At 50.0% G+C, this 10,596-nt stretch overlaps 1 long non-coding RNA gene across 3 annotated transcripts; it reads left to right on the top strand.

The window, feature by feature from the left end:
• Positions 1–4,882: 4,882 nt before the first annotated feature.
• Positions 4,883–8,024, top strand: LOC123145498 (uncharacterized). Of its 3 annotated transcripts, none has more exons than XR_006472309.1 (5): positions 4,883–5,820; positions 5,903–5,980; positions 6,193–6,354; positions 6,805–7,224; positions 7,661–8,024. It is a non-coding gene; the product is annotated as an uncharacterized lncRNA (long non-coding RNA). The 3 variants fall into 3 exon arrangements; XR_006472307.1 differs by having other exon boundaries at positions 4,884–5,335; XR_006472308.1 differs by having other exon boundaries at positions 4,886–5,980.
• The last annotated feature ends 2,572 nt before the right edge of the window (positions 8,025–10,596 follow it).

The following is a 10,596-nucleotide window of genomic DNA, read 5'->3' as shown; positions in this document are numbered from 1 at the left end:
GACACGTGGCATCCACCGTAACAGAACGCGTTAAGCTATCGGGTCCAGTTTTGGATCCAATAACCCGTTAGCAGGCCCGACCAATGGGGATTTTCCACGTGTAAAATCATCATTGGCTGGAGGAAACATGTGTCGGCTCACCATTGGGACATATGTCATCCACTCATTGGACCCAAAGCGCATATGATACGTCGACATGTGGCACGGCCCAACAGAGGCCCATTCCTGTGAAAAGGCCGGCCCGTTTCACTTGGTCAAAAGGTGGCGGGCCGGCCCACGGCAAGCCTGTTAACGGCCTGTTCGCATATAGCCCATTTACAGCCCGCTAACCCAGGGCCCGTTTACGACCTATCCGAATTAGGCCCAGTAGCATCATCTGGGCCGTCCAATATAATTCCAGCCCGTTTTAACTTCTGGCCCATGTATGGCTCATGACGTCTTTCGGCCCGTATGAGGCCCTTAGTAACCCTCGGCCCCTTAACGGCCCGTGGTAAAACTGGCGCGTAATGAACAGTGTATCACTTTATAGCCATTAACGGCCCATTATTCCGTTGGGCCGTTTCCATCCCATGTTATCTTTCGGCCTTCTCAAGGCCCATTTATTCTTGGGCTCATTTCCAGCATTCGTTTACTTACGGCCCCTTACTGTCATTTTCTGCTTGTGGGCCAAATTCAGCCTGTGGTTACAGTCGGCCCATTTGTGGCCCGTTAATACGTTGGGCCGTTTTCATGTAAAAAAAACCGTTGGGCTGTTTTCATAGAGTTATCAAATACGGCCTACTAACGGCCCGTTATTGTCCATGAATAGTACGACCCATGATTGGCGAAATGATGATACGCCCCGTAGAAGGCCCATGGATCCTACGACCCGTAAAAGGCCCATGGATCATACAGCCCGTAGAAGGCCCATGGATCCTACGGCCCATATAGAAGGCCAATGGATCCTACGGCCCGTAGAAGGCCAATGGATCATACAGCCCACAGGAGGCCCATGGTTACAATAGTCTGTGTGTTGCCATGATTATTTTGGCCCACTTTCCACAAAAAGGTTATTGTGGCCACTAGAAAAACACAGAAAAAGAACTGCAGTGACTACAAGCAAACAACTAAACAAGACAAAAAGGAAATAAATAAGCAAGCAATTAACGCTAGCCTCTTACCGCTATTACACATATTACATCCACTGGGCATCAAAGTTCGCCACCAGTGCAAATATAGGGAACAAAGCAGCATATTACATACACTGGCCGTCAAAATTGGCCACCAGTGCAAATAAACGTGGCAGCAAAACAAGAGCATAACTGAAACAACGCTTGCTTATTAGCTTTTTCCTGTTTGGCGCTAAAATCCTCCAACGCTTGCTGTCGCAGCAGAAAGTATGCATCTGAATGCTCCAGGGACTTCCGCAGTCCTTCCGCTTCTTGTCGCAGCACAGCTGATCGATGTCTTTCAGCTTGTAGTTGAGACTCAAGAAACTGAACTGAGTCAGACATTGAGTTTGGATAGCTTGTGCAAACGGTAGTGGCCAGTAACTCGAACACTAAACCAAGATAGGACTTTGGGGTTGTCTCACTGTCTTCGAGATAGTCTTCCTTAGCTGTTTTTATCAGCTTTGTTGGAGACCAACAAGGATGTGTCACTATCCTGAACCTTATCTGCATTACTTCCTTTACCATTGCTTAATAAGGCACTCTTCCCCAATATTCTGTCAGCATTCTAAAAGAAGAAACAAGCAGACACATAACAGGTTTAGCATGTACTTGTAAGTGCATCTAGTGCCCCTTAGTGATTTTGGTGTATTGAAGACTTATAGGTTAAGGGACTAATGTGTTTACGAGTATACACAGGTCTATAAGTCTATGAGGAGTTTGATATTTACAGAGAAAGTCGACCCCTAAAAATGAAGTTCTTCGACTGAAGACTTCGGATTTCTGAAAACTTTCTGAAGACTTTGAAAGTGAAAAAATTGGTGTGACCTTAAAGGCTAGGTATCCATTTGAGGAACATGACGCTTGAAGACTTTTGTTTTCGTAGTTTCATTTTCTCTTTCTTGAGTTATAGGAAACACCGTACTGTTAAGGGGGGTCGAGGAAATACTAAGGAAAAATTTCCAAGTGATGCTCAACTCAAAATCCTACACCTACCAATCCCTTCGAGTGAAGCCATTGGAAATCTCATACAGTTCAGTCATACTCTTCAGTGACAGAGACGAAGTTCTTCTGGTCTCTAAGGAATTTGTTCTGACTGAGGAGTTAGGAATTCGCCAGTGAGGATTGCCTACACAGCGAGGAACATGATAGCCCTGAGGAATTTGATACTCAAATTTCCGACCGTTGCTGTGCTATGCGCCAGCTGTTCCAAAATATCTACCCACCTAACGGTCATATCATTGAAGGGCATTTATGTCTTATCATGTCGGGCTGCTCCCTAGGCTATAAATAGCCGCCCCACAACCACTAGCCGGTTGGCTGCTCCGAGAGGAACTGACACTTGTCATTTGAGAGCATCCCATCCTCCGAGGACTTTGAGCGAAAATCATCAAGTGAGGAAAACCCAAACCCAAACACCTACAAACCCAAAGTGATTGAGCATCACTGAAGAGATTGATCTTGCGTAGATCCGACGCTTGTTACCTTTGAAGACTGTGCTTCTTCCAGACGGTTAGGCGTCATGGTCTAGAGCATCCAAGAGGAAATTGTGGATCGCCAAGTGACCGAGTTTGTGAAGGTTTGGAAGTCACCTGAAGACTTACCACGAGTGATTGGGCGAGGTCTGTGAGACTTTAGCTCAAGGAGAATACAGTGAGGACTGTGTGTCCGGGACCGTGTGTCCTCAGGTTTAAACACCTAGCCGCTCCAACCAGATGTACAACTGAGACAGCAGTTGGAACTGGTCTACCAAATCATTATCTTCACCAAGCTTACTGGTTCTATTTCCTCAACTCTTTCATTTCCTCATTACTGTGTTGTGTGCTTGTTCATATCTGTTTGAAGACTTTGACTAAAGACTTTCTCAATTTCCTCAGTTCAATTTCTTCAGTCTATTTGTCTTCATTATGTGCTATCCTGTGTTTACGCTTTCTGTACTCTGTGTTTGTCTTCATTTCATCATGATGACCATGCTTGTGTTTTGTTACATTTACATCTGAGTACTTATTCCACTGCAAGTAGTTCTTCGCTAAGGAATTTCCTCACCCGCAAATTCCTCAGTGAAGAATTCATAAAAATCGCCTATTCACCCCCCACCTCTAGTCGATATAACGCACTTTCAGTACTAGTATATGAAACTCATTTCGGTGGATCAGTTCATTAGTAAGGTGGACAAGATTAAACTACCAAGTCTTCTATTGCCAAGTGCTAGTACATAATAAAAGCATCAAACAAACATATATCTATGCACTACTAGGGAAAACCTTATACACAGGAGCTTACTAGTAGCGCATTTTTTGACCTGCACTACTGCTACTTACTAATAGCGCGCTATATTAACCAACGCTACTAGTAAATATTAGTGGTAGCGCGCGGCCTAAAAAACACGCTACTAGTAAATAATTCTAGCCGTGCACTTCAGACAGACCATAGTAGTAGCGTGGGTTATATCACATGCGCTACCACTAATAAATAATTGTAGCGCGTGAGGTACTACCCGCGCTACTACTATCTGTTAACAAAATACGCTGATGAACCAGATTTAGTAGAAGCGCCGGTTTGCTAGGCCACGCTACCACTGCGACCGTACCCTCTCAATCCCTCGTCCCCCCTCTTTCTAGGCTCTCTCCCCTCCCTGCCTCCCTTAGAGCATCTCCAGCCGTTGTGCCTCCCAGGAGGCGTTTTTTCGGCCTCCTGGGGAGGCCCCGACGCTGACTTTGCGTTTGGGTGCAAAAAAATTTCAGCCGTTGTGCCCCAGGTTGTATTTTCTTTTTTCTTTTTTGCTTTGTCATTACAACAAACATGTTGTGGGCACCGCCGACGTCCTCCCCGTGCCGCGCAGACTGCGTGCTCTTCATGGGCCATGCCGCACGGCTGCATCGCGGCGCACGCACGGCGCCCCCGCCCCCGCGGCCAGCAGCCGCGCCTCCAGCTCCGCCAGCAGCACGCGCGCCCGGGCGTCGTCCTGCTCCCTCAGCGCGGCCACGAGGCGCGCGGCGAGCTCGTGGTTCGCCCACGTCTGAATCTCCGCCGCGACGGCCCCGGCTGCGCGCGCGATCCCCCGCCTCGCCTTGCACCGCCGGCACCGGGCCCGCAGTCCCCCAACCACCCCGCCTCCGGCCGCCTCCTCGGAGGCGCACCAGGAGAGGGCCCTGGCCGTGGCGAGCAGGCGGCAGAGCGGGTGCAGCTCGGGGTAGCCGGCAAGCAGGTCGTGGGCGGCGGCCTCGAGCACGAGGAGCGCGCCGGCCTCGAGCGCGAGGAGTGCCAGGCCTCGAGGAGCGCCCGCGGCGGCCTCGAGCGCGAGGAGTGCCCGGCCTCGACAGTCCGCGCGGCGTCGCGCAGCGCCGCAGCACCTTCAGGAAGCCGCCGTCCCGCTCCCCCTCCTCTGGCCATGCTCCGCCCCGGCCGTGCTCCGCCACGGCCGCGCGAGCGCGAGCCCCGCCCCGGCCGTGCTCCGCCACGGCCGCACGAGCCCCTCCCCGCTCCGGCTGTGTGTGGTAGGTGGTGGGCCGATGCATGCGAGGAGAGAGGAGAAAGAAAAGAGAGAAAGGAGAGGAGAGGAGAGAGAGGGGCTGGCAAGTGGGCCGATGCATGTGAAATAGAGCGCCGGCGCCCTCAGCTGCACCCCAGCTTTGTGGGTTTGGGTCGGGACTACTGGCCGACTTTGACGAAATCCGGCGCTTTTTCAGCTTTTGGGGGCATGACTGGGAGAAAAAACACGCGCCGGCAATGAAAAAGGCCTCCTGGGCGGGCTGTTGGGGGCCTAGTGGAGATGCTCTTATCCCCCGACCCCTAGGATCGCCGCACCCGCCACACCACCACCACCACCACCGCCGCACCAGCCATTCACGCCGCGAGAGACGCGAGCGGGGCTCCTCCTCCAGCCCGATGGCGTCTGAGGCCAGGTCCGGGGGCGTGCGGCGGATTCCGCTGCAGCCGAGGGACGGCTACGCCGCGGCCTCCCTGTCCTTGGGTGGCACCGCCCTTGCCAAATCGAAGGCGAAGGCACCGGCGGCTGCCGCGTCGCCGCCGTCGGTGAGGTCGTATGCTGCCAGGGCTGACGCGGTGAGCAGGGCGCGGCGGTGGTGAGGGAGAAGGAGGTGTCGCTGGCAGAGGAGCTAGAGAAGGTGCGGGAGCGGCGGGGACGGGTCGTGGTGGAGCTGATGCGCCTCATCGAGATGCCGTAGGTATGGTTGTTGTCCACTGAGAACCGCCACGTCTTCCCTCTGTTTCGATTCCGTTTGGTAGTTGTTCTGGCGCTCGGTTCTGAATGTCAATGGTGATTTAGTTCTAGGTCTTTTCCCCAAATCCTAATTCCCGTTCTCGGCTGCTATCCTGCTATTCCGACGAGTGTTCTGACTTCTCTGATGATGTGCAGATTTTGATTGCCTTGTGAACTTGATTCAGATTATCAGATGTTAAGTCAGTCAACCATGTGTTTGCGTGCCATGTAAATTTCCATCGCCATGGGGTTAACCTGTTTCTACAAATTAAAGTAACTTGATTAAGGTGTTAAATCTGTCAAGCGGTCAGTCACAGTACTGAGCAGTCAACCATGTCCTGATTTAGAGAAGTAACATTTTTTTTGAAATAGAAGAACATGCAGTCCTTTTACAAATGAAAGAGAGGCAAAGAAAGTGTTGAACAAGAACAACTATCAGCACAACATGTTGTGAGTTGCACATCCTTTTTTGCATTCATTTTGAAAAATGACCCCTTCTTAGTTGCTTGTCACGCTCGGCCACTGGTTGCAGGTCTATGTTCTGGTGGAATCGTTGATTTCTAAGGAGGAGAGGAAGAGAATACAGGGGACTGCGTCCTCAGATTCTCAGGTAAATGCTCTGCTCGTTTTTATTTTCACATTACTGATTGGCAAAAATTGTGCTTGTGTCTAACACATGCTTAAATTCATCGAGAAACAAAATGTTCGTGATCTGAATCTCACATGCTTAAATTCGTTGAGAAATCAGGATCCTATACTTCATTAATTTGCCTAGACGAAATACTTATTAGTATGATTTGTAATTCCATTCACATGTTTCAGGGTCCGGTCATAGTGGCTTCAAGCTTTATTTTTAACCTTCTTGTAGTAATGGATAATTACAAGAACATTCCTCAATTCCTCTATGGCTTAAGCCCATCTCAGATGGAAATGTCTAAAACTGACGACAACCCTTATAATCGGCAGTCAAGGAAAGTTACAGAGGTTAGTGAGATTATCCATTACTGCAGTTACATTACTGAAAATAAATAGTGGCATCCAGTGCTATAAGTGACACTCTCAAATTCATTCCAAAGTACTCCAGACTCCAAAGCATGTCCTTTTCATCCATTCAGGTTAGCAGCGAGCAAGGCCATGGCATCTTTCTTTCCCCTAGAAGTTTAAAGAATCCAATTAGTCATTGACAAATACTTTATGACAAATAGTTGATGGTGTATATGTGTAACACGTGGAGAATATCAATGTAAGACATGATATGAGTTGGTGTAGCAGGTTCATTTGTTTGTAGCTATTACATAGGCGATCTCTTGTTAATAGAAATCACTCACTTTTTTTCTTTTCGTATATTTATTCCTGTAGCTACTGTACAGCACAACATGCAAGGAAATATATGTCTGATGAAATTTAATTTTATTTGTTCTTTGCTCTTTACAGAAATCTTGGATTCATAAATGGGAGAAGCACATAAGGGAGAAGAAGATGATTGCAAGGATGGAGAGGGAGTAAATCATTTGGAGGGATAGAATGCCACTGTTTGGTGTTTTTATGCATTTTTGTTTGCTTTCAACTGTGTTTGCACTAGCTGGGAATAAGTGACTAGGCAATAAGTGTAGATGTATGGATATGCTCTAATGCTCCTGGTTTACTATAAATCTTCGATTTGGAATGATGTGTAATGGTGTGTAATGCTGCTGGTTTTCTAACGGTTGGGCATGATGGATGTTGCAGGTTCATTGATGACGGCCAAGGGTTCATGCTCGGAAAGGACGACATCTTGCTCCATGTTGTCGGCTCAGCTAAAGTCCTTAATCATGAGGAGATGGGACACGTCGATTGTTAGAGTACACTTGACAGGTGCATTTTGTGAAATTCTAGCCAAAAGATTGACAGTATGCTTGCCTGCTTGTTCTTTTCAGTTCCAATAAATGTTCCTTTTCTTATTGAATCCAAAGTAGCTAGCGGAGATCAAGTGAAAGGCTGTTGATTGTCCCAAAGTTCTTTCCTCTACAAAAGAGTGTAATCTTAACCAATGATTGTTTCCAACATGCAAGGACGTGACCACACAAATTTATATATCTTAATCTCATATGCTATCAAGCTTTTCAAGTGCGGTTACCAAGCGCCTCTTTTATTTAAAGAAGTTGCTGATTTTTTTATTTAAATAGTTGATACCTAACTAGGTGAACGAGAAAATTTCTTTTCCCTATTCGTGCATGTTTGCTAGTACTATTTGGTTGAACTGATGCAATTTGTGTACTAACAAGTTTTCACTTTCCCGACGTGGGCGCAGAGGTGATCGACGCTGACTAGCACGGCCCGGTGGCGCTGTGCTCTTCAACCACTCGGAGACGGACTTCGCCGTGAAGCCTTGTTCCCACGTCGCACAGATGATCGTCCAGGTGATTTCGACACCGGAGGTCGCTGAGGTGGAGGACCTTGACGCCACCGTCCGGGGGAGGGAGGATTCGAGTCCACCAACGTCTGAACTCCGAGCCTAGGTAGATACATCTAGAGAAGTGGTCTGTTTAGGTTGGTGGTAGACCACTAGGGAAGGTACCCACCTTACGATGATGGTTGTGTGTGTCTGATGTTAAATGGAATCTTGAGATGGTTTTGTGACATGTTAAATGGAATATTGAGATGGTTCAGTGACATTCGTTTGTTTTGCATTGGACGTATTACTATTCATGAATACTACATCTATTTTTTATTTTTTTATTCCTAAATTGTTAGTAGTAGCGTGGGGAGGAAACTGAGCGCTACTAGTATATAGGATACTAGTAGAGTTGGTTGTTTACCCATGCTACTATTATTTTATTAGTAGTAGCACGTGTATGTAATAGCAGTAGCGTGGGTGGAACACGCTACTATTAACAAAGTTAGTAGTAGCGCGGGTTTAACCCACGCTACTATTAACTATTAGTTGTAGCGCGATACTAGTGGTGCGGGTACCCGCGTTGCTAGTAGCCATTTTATCCGCGTTGCTAGTAGCCTTTTTCCTAGTAGTGATGTCCTATGGTCACTGCATTGTCTTGCCAAATTAAAATAGAGACACGGTTCAAATCATATCAGTTCAAGACAAAGCAGCAGTGAAAGAATACAAAGCATGGGAAACTACACGGCACAACAAGATTTCAGATGGGTACCACGGGTCTACATGTACAACAACACTATTGGCTCTGTTGTGATGCTAGTAATGTGCATGATATGAGAAGTCAACTGTATACACATTTGAAATTGAAATCTGTCGGATCTCGGGTTTCGGCAAAACCCTTAAGGTTCGAACTCTAGGGTGCGTGCGAAGATATCTCCCTCACAGATCACGCCCTCTCGCGCTTCGCGATCTCTAAGCTGGCTCGACGAACTCGCAACACAAGGGACATAAGATTTATACTGGTTCGGGCCACTGTTGTGGTGTAATACCCTACTCCAGTGTGGTGGTGGTGGATTGCCTCTTGGGCTGAGGATGAACAATACAATGGGAAGAACAACCTCCTGAGGAGAGGTGTTCTTGTGCTTGGTAAACTTGTGTGGATGAGGATGATCGGAATCCGTCCCCTCCTACTGTGGTGGCTAGTCCTATTTATAGAGGCCCCGGTCCTCTTCCCAAATATTGAGCGGGAAGGGATCCCACAACGACCAATTTGAAAGGGGACAGCTAGTACAACTTATCCTGACAAAAGTAGTCTTCGCCTGCAAAAGGCTCTGGTGGTGACGCTGCCTTGGGCTCCACGGTGACCTCCGTCCTGCCGTCCTGCTGGTCTTGGTCTCGTTGCACCGATATGGAAACCTTTGCTTGACGCCTCGGTACTCCTCGCCTGCGCTTGCCCCCTTAGCACCAAAGAGTAAACAAGGACACTGCGCGTGCTAGCGCCCGCCTGGTCTCGATCGTCATGGCTCACGTCACGAGAACCTCACGAGGTTTGCCTTGCCTTGATCTCTCCGCCCCTCGTGAGCCAGCCTGGTGAGGCCGCTCCCGAGGAGGTCTTGTGTCGTCCGCCTCGCGAGGCTTGGCCCCTCGCGAGGGTCTTGAAAGCTTGTTGGTGAAGATGGGCCGTACGGGCCCGCTCGCAGAGCCACGCCGTGGGCCGCAGGCAGGCAAGTCTGGGGACCACCGTTCCCAGAACGCCGACAGTAGCCCCCGGGCCCAAGGCGCGCTCGGGCATGGCTTCGAGGCGAAGCCAACGGGCAAGTGCGGAGCACCGCGGGCCCCAATAGCCTGCGGCCTTGGTCGATGCATGGCGGTTGATTGGACGTGGGCGTCTCCGCTTCCCCACGCTGCCTCGGCAACTGCCCGACTGTCAAAAGGCTGGCGTAGACAGCGCTTGCCTTCACTGCTTCCTTTCGCCTCGCTCAGATCCCCTTTCTTGCGCCCTGCTTCCGAAATCTCCAGATCTGCTTCCATCTTCCACCACATCGGCGACCAATGGCGCCTCGCAAGGCCAAGTCTACCTCGTCGCCGGCTTGGTACGAGCCAGCTCTCGATGCGCCCAACGTCTCGGAGAAGAACCTCGTCGCCACGCGCTTGCTGACGGCGGGGGAAAGCAACGAGAGCGGGAAGACGGAGCTCCGGGTTGCCTCCGACGTGCCGGAGCCCGAGGGGAGCACCTTCTTCCCCTTCTTCACGAGCAGCGTCGTTGAAGGGCTGGTTCCCCCCTTCTCTGACTTCTTTTATGAGGTCCCCGGCCACTATGGGCTGCAGGCGCTGCATATTCATCCCAACTCCATCCTTCTCTTGTCGATCTTCGCCCACTACTGCGAGGCGTACCTCGGCGTGATGCCGTCTGTGGCTCTTCTGCGCCACTTCTTCTTCCTCCGCATCAACGAGGGTCACACCTCCGGGTGTGCCAACTTCATCGCGGCCGGTAAGGCCAACTCGATCTCGAAGACGGGGAAGAAAGCCGACGGCTTCCGGAGCAAGTGGGCCATGATGGACGCTAAATGCGTCCATCCACGCTTGATGCTGCCGACGGAGATGCCCCAGTCTGACAAGAGGTGGTCTTGCGCGAAGCTCACTGATGAGCGGGCGACGTTGGTGCCGGAGCAGATGAAGACCGACCTGAAGCCGAGCAACGCGAAGGCGGCAAAGGTGACAGGGGCCATGCTTCTGAGGGAATTCCTGATGCTGCGCGTAGCCCCGCTTCAGGCTCGCACGCGCCCATTGTGGGAGCTTGGGGATGAAGAGGACAAGGTTCGCTTGAGCCCGAAAGCCTTGTCTGACGAAGA

This window comes from Triticum aestivum, chromosome 6D, assembly GCF_018294505.1.
Source record: "Triticum aestivum cultivar Chinese Spring chromosome 6D, IWGSC CS RefSeq v2.1, whole genome shotgun sequence".
Lineage (NCBI taxonomy): Eukaryota > Viridiplantae > Streptophyta > Magnoliopsida > Poales > Poaceae > Triticum > Triticum aestivum.
Note: the sequence above shows the minus strand (reverse complement) of the source record. Positions and strands in the feature narration are given on the sequence as shown.